General features: G+C 36.8%; 1 non-coding gene across 1 annotated transcript; it reads left to right on the top strand.

Annotated features, from left to right (window-relative positions):
• Positions 1-462: 462 nt before the first annotated feature.
• On the top strand, positions 463-569 carry LOC141715522 (small nucleolar RNA R71). Its single transcript, XR_012572281.1, has one exon. It is a non-coding gene; the product is annotated as a small nucleolar RNA R71 (small nucleolar RNA).
• The last annotated feature ends 5,570 nt before the right edge of the window (positions 570-6,139 follow it).

Below are 6,139 nucleotides of genomic sequence, written 5' to 3'. Positions count from 1 at the left end.
ATAGCATTCTGATTATTACTCCAGCTGAAATTTGGATGATTTTTGTTGTTAGGATGATAAGTAGCTGGCACAGGCTGCTGCGGTCACTGATAATTATTCACATACTGAACAGATTCATTAACAAGAGAACACTGATCCGTAGCATGAGAACCTGCACAAAGCTCACAGACCATAGCTATCTGATTGACTTCATAGGTGGCTAGAGAATCGACCTTCATAGACAGCACTTGTAGCTGCGCTGTAATAGCTGTAGATGCATCAACTTCCAGAATACCTGCTACCTTCCCAGGCATCATGCTTTGAGTTGGGTTTTGATGCTCGTTTGCAGCCATAGTCTCAATAAGATTATAAGCCTCAGTATAGCTTTTGGCCAACAAGGCGCCTCCAGCTGCTGCATCGAGCATGGGCCAAGATTGGGCCCCCAAACCATTATAGAAACCACTAATCACCATCCAATTAGGCATACCATGATGTGGACACTTTCTCAACATCTCCTTGTAGCGCTCCCAAGCTTCACATATAGATTCTGTAGGTTGCTGCGCAAACTGAGTAAGAGCACTTCTCATAGCCGCAGTCTTCGCCATTGGATAAACTTCACCAGAAACTTTTGCGCAAGATCTTGCCAAGTAGTGATAGACCCAGCTGGTTCAGAATGTAACCAATCCTTAGCTTTATCCCTCAGTGAGAATGGGAAAAGCCTCAGCTTGATAGCCTCATCAGTCACACCATTATATTTGAAAGTACTACAGATCTCGACAAAATTCCTTATGCGCATGTTGGGGTCTTCAGTCGCAGCACCTCCTAAAGAAACGAAATTCTGCACCATCTGAATAGTGCCCGGCTTGATTTCAAAGGTGTTAGCTTGAATAGCCGGATGTAGAATGCTTGACTGAATATCATCAATTTTAGGCCGAGAAAAGTCCATAAGAGCTGGATCAGCCTGAACTATACGATCACCCATGATTACCGGCTCTTTCTACTCACTTCCTGAATCTGAATCTTCAAAATCTATCTTCTCCGGAATATCAAGAACTTCGTTTGTCTCCTCAGTCGTATCTAAAGTCCTCTTGCGAGTACGAGAACGTGTTTGCATAAACGCTCGCTAAAGTACCTGAAACACAACCGCAAAAACAATAAGTAACACGTCTTAATCACTGAGTCCTAATGACCACAGATGGTAAGTACATAAACTAAACAAATACGCCGAGTCCCCAGCAGCTGCACCAAAAACTTGTTAGGGCGAAAACACGCGCTAATAATACACGCAACTATACGCGTTCGCAAGTAATATAGAATACTTTCTAGTTTGTTCCCACAAAGACTCAGACTAATTATGTTCAATTACACTCACTCACCAATGTATGATTACTTCTCAATGTTAAAACAATAACACTTAGATTTGAGTAACTAATTATTAACTACAATTAACTACGAGAATTAAGCACTTAATTAACACTTGAATTAACAATATTTAAACACACATGAGATCACAACTTCATTACTACTTCCTTCAATAGTCATTGTTATTATCCTTAGCATGCAACAGTGATGATATTAATCGAACAACACGAAACTGATAAAAGCCAACTTTCATTGTACTAATACCATTCTACCAAGCATCCACAATTAAGATAGAAGTTGAATAGGCATCAATTATGTTGAGTCCCTATATGTCTATAGAAATTGACAACATAACGATTTAAGCACAAGTTATTCCTTTTGATTACATAGGGAAAGTAAAACGGTTAGAGTTACCGACTAATCATGCATACTCATACATGAACCTATGCTAGCATGGCAAGTTCTAAATCTCAAGATCCACCGTCGCTTCACAAGAGATTAACACCCTATCTTATATGTTCGCGACGCACATAAGACGAATAAGCACAACCAATACTAGATATCATACAGTCATCACACACTAAGGTATTAAACAACTAACTAAAGAATTCTATAGTAAATCCGTTACGACCCCATGATCACGATTAGCCCATTATAGCACTCATCATCATCATGGGTTCATATGAAAACATGATAATAACACATGAGAATAATAACTAAAACTACTTATATTAAACCAGAGTACGTCACAAGAGTAAATAGGTTCAAAGTAAAGAAAACTAGCATCCAACGTTACAACGAAATAAAGAATCACAAGAAAATATGCTTCCTCTTCATTGCGGTGTGCTAAAACGGTCTTCTTCCTTATCTCCTCGCTCTTCGATTAATACTACGATCCAACCTTTGTGAAACATCTCTGAAAACTACTTATATAGGAGTCCCATAATACCCAGCTAACTCAAAAGTTGGAAGTTAAACAGAATCAGGAGTCCAAAGTAATTATTTTAATATTCCGTCCCTGAGCGGCCGCTCAGCATTCCTGAGCGGGCGCTCAGCATTCCTGAGCGGGCGCTCAGCAGAGTTGAGCCGTCACTCAAACCCCTTCTGGAAAATGCTCTGTTTTCTCCCGTTTCTTCACTGCAATCTGCTCCTATCTTCCCGCTTGGAATGCCAAACATATGTCAAGGCTTATTCTTGATGAAATCTCTCCAGAAATACAATTAATACCCTGAAATGCATAAACACTAGAAAAACACATCGAATACACAAAATACTTGATTTCAAAACACCAATTCAAGCCATTATAAGACATTCTAAGTGGTATAAAATGCCACTTATCAGTAGTAATGAAGTTAGAATCTCATGTTTGTCATATATAGTAATTCAACCTCAATTCTCTTAGTTAATGTTATTTAGTATAATCTCTTAGTTTAATAAAAACCCAATTTGTTATTTGTCTTAGGATTGAGCGATAACTATACATTGTTGCATAGGTGCATAAATTGAACTTAACATAAACCAGTCTATGTGGGAACGAATCTGATTTATATCTTATACTACTTGTGAACGTGTATACTTGCTTGAATATTAGCGCGTATTTTCGCCCTAACAGATATCTCCAATCTTCTTCAATTTGGCTTGTCGATTTCTCTGAGACTTCTCTACAAGCTGTTTCTTGACTTCTCGATAAGTCATTCTGGAGTTCTCGAATGACTTCTCTATAAGACTTAATCTGTGACTTGCAGATTTCTTGACTTAGAATATTTTTCCCAAAACAGATTTATTCAACTCCAAGCTTCTTCACATTTTCTCTGAGGCATGACCTTCATGATCTTCTTCCAGAGCTTATTCTTAGGCTTGAGACTATTTACAGAAAAATACTCCAGTCTAATCTATTTACACTTTTACAGACTTAAGTGATACAATACAAAATACAAATTTAGATTATCATACAACTTACTTAGGGATGTCAATTTTGACTTAGTCTTGTTAAAGTATAGGCATGTCTTGCACAACAAGGACTTACCAGCATCACTCAACAACTACTTACCACAGACATGCATAACCAAGACTATCAAACCATTATATTGTCTTACAAAGAAGATGTTGAAGAACAACAAACAAAGATTGTAGATGAAGCTGAACAAGATGGCAGCGTTGATACATGGTTGTCCAAGGACTTCAGCATTAAGATGGAGAAAGCTTTGTCCAGATTCAGAATGGAGTATGTCACCATACTGAGTAGCAATGCCAAAGTGCTCACTCCTCAAGAGGTGTATGATGCCATAACAGAAGTCTACAAAACACAATTAAAAGCATTCCACTTTATTGGGAAGGCACTAGAAAAGACAATGTATGGTCATCAAGGGTGGATCATGGAGATGGTGGGGGCCATAATTGATGAAATTGTGCCCTCACGGATGGAGATCAAGAACAAGTTCAACAAGTTTGCTGAAAAGATGGCCACATTCAGTCTAACTAAGATAGAGTCCAGCATCAAGCATCTGAAAGACTCATTTCTAGCGTTACATGATGTTATCCAAAATCAAATCACAAACAACAATGACACCAAATTCAAATTGGATCAACTTCATAAGGTTAGATATGAGCCTTCAGCCTTGATGATGGAAGAAATTAGAAGAGTGGTGCAGGACACCTTTGGCACTGAAACCTCTACAGCATCTGCAAGTGTATCTTTCACCTCTCATCTCAACAAATTCAAGCACTTCGGTCTCAAGTGAATGAACTTCAAGCATTCAATGCATCTTTGGTTTCTCGAGTCAATCAGCTCACAACTCCTGTTCACAACCAGCAAAATGACATCAAATCCATAATAGACTCTCAAAACTATTTCCAAATATAGACAGGTGTGTCATTGGGAGCTATCCTAGAAGCACTTAAAGTTCCTCTCCGAGAAATACCAAAGATTATTAGAAGGCATGAGAGTCTCAGTGAATTTCAACCACCATACTTACAAGAGGGTTGTCAACAATAATATGAACTTCTTGAGAGTGGTACTAGTCACTAGGGAAATGTTAAGGGAAAAGAGAGTGGTAGTCAATATCAATGATTCTGTAGTTGATAGATGCATGCAGGTCTCATTAGCATTTCTTAAATCTAGGGGAGCCTCAGAACTGGACATCTTCATCAATAAAGTCAAAGTGATGATCCAGGAGGATACTCAATTTCTAATGGAACTCAAAGCAGGCCAAAAAGGAGCTTTTCCTGAGCCATATCTCAAACTAAGCAAGGGAATGGCCTACATATGTTCAACTACCAAGAAATTCAGACACTTTCTAATCCCACAGCATTGTGTCATGAAGAACAGTCATGACAATTTCTAATCTCAATTGTGTTATGAATGGCCTACATATGTCCTACATATCTGGACTTTGTACCTCTTGAAGAAATATCCATTAGGTAAATACTAATAGCAACAGTCATACCATTCTCTAGATAATTGCATTAATCTACATAGTGCTTTCAGAAGCTAATCCGCATACTCTGCAATTCTTGAATCATCAAGATCTTTAGATTAAGGTACATATGCTTCTTTCTTAAGATCTTCAGTTAGAAAAGTAATACATATTCTAATTTGATAGATTTTGAACTTGACATGAGCTGAACGAACATGAAAGATCTTGATTGCTTTTGTCTTTGTTACCAGTGAAATTCTTTCTAATGGATAATTATTATTTTCTGATGAGTAGTTATCAGCAAAACCATCTTGTTTAAATTTCTTCTTCTCCTTTTTCCAAGCATCTTCACAGAAAGACTCAACACTTTCAAGATCTACGAATTTGCTTGCTACACCTCTAGATTCCTTTCATTTAGCAATTACCTCTTTTTAAGATTTAATTGCCCTTTTTAGAATTTCTTCTCTCTTTAATATCCTCAGCAACTCATTTTTAGCAGCTAGGCAATTTTTCTTAGTATTCTCATATTCAAGCAACTACATCTCTATTAAGTTGTTTCTCTCGAATAACAAGGAATTAACATTTTTAATCCTAGTATTTTCCTTTTTAAGAGACTTCATAGTGACATGCAAGTTGTACAATTCAGAGGACATATCATTGATAATTTCTTGACATTCCCCTTTACTTAACGTAGAGAGATCAGTTGTAATTACCCGACTTCTGCGTGAGGATACTTTTGAATCATTATATTTTGTCATGAGAGACAGACCTAGAAATTCTTTGTTTAAATATGGAATATGGGCTTCTACCTCCTTCTTCACAATGGTTGATTGAATCAGCTTCAAGATCTTTAAATCTTCTATTTATTGAAGGCTTGCTCTGATACCAATTGTTATTCAATAACAATCAACTTAGGTTTAATTTGTTGAAGTGGGGTTGAATACATAGTAAAATTTTAATTTAATATGTATTTGGGAGATGAAACATGAACACAAATGTTTTAAATTTTCAGGTGTTTTTTTTAACTTGCCACCTGAGGCTTATTTGAAGAAATAATTTGTTATAATTACAAAATGTAATCTCACAGTTGCGGTTTACATTATTTCAATCAGATGTAGATATCTCTCTCAAGCTCTCTGAAAATATAAAACCTATTTCTTAAATAAAACATCTGTTACTACTTAGTATTTATATATCACCAAGTTACAATGCTTGCTAGACAATACATAACACAGTCTTCAAGGTCCCGTAAGTTTTCTTTTTCATTCTCTTTCGCATGATACTTGACCAATGAGGCTGGATTGTACCCTGATATATTGCTTTGAATATCCCTCCAATATGTCTTACATGAAAACAAAATGTTTCTTCTTCTTCAGCATCCA

This window comes from Apium graveolens, chromosome 3, assembly GCF_009905375.1.
Source record: "Apium graveolens cultivar Ventura chromosome 3, ASM990537v1, whole genome shotgun sequence".
Lineage (NCBI taxonomy): Eukaryota > Viridiplantae > Streptophyta > Magnoliopsida > Apiales > Apiaceae > Apium > Apium graveolens.
The sequence above is the reverse complement of the archived record's forward strand: the minus strand, read 5'-3'. Positions and strand labels throughout refer to the sequence as shown.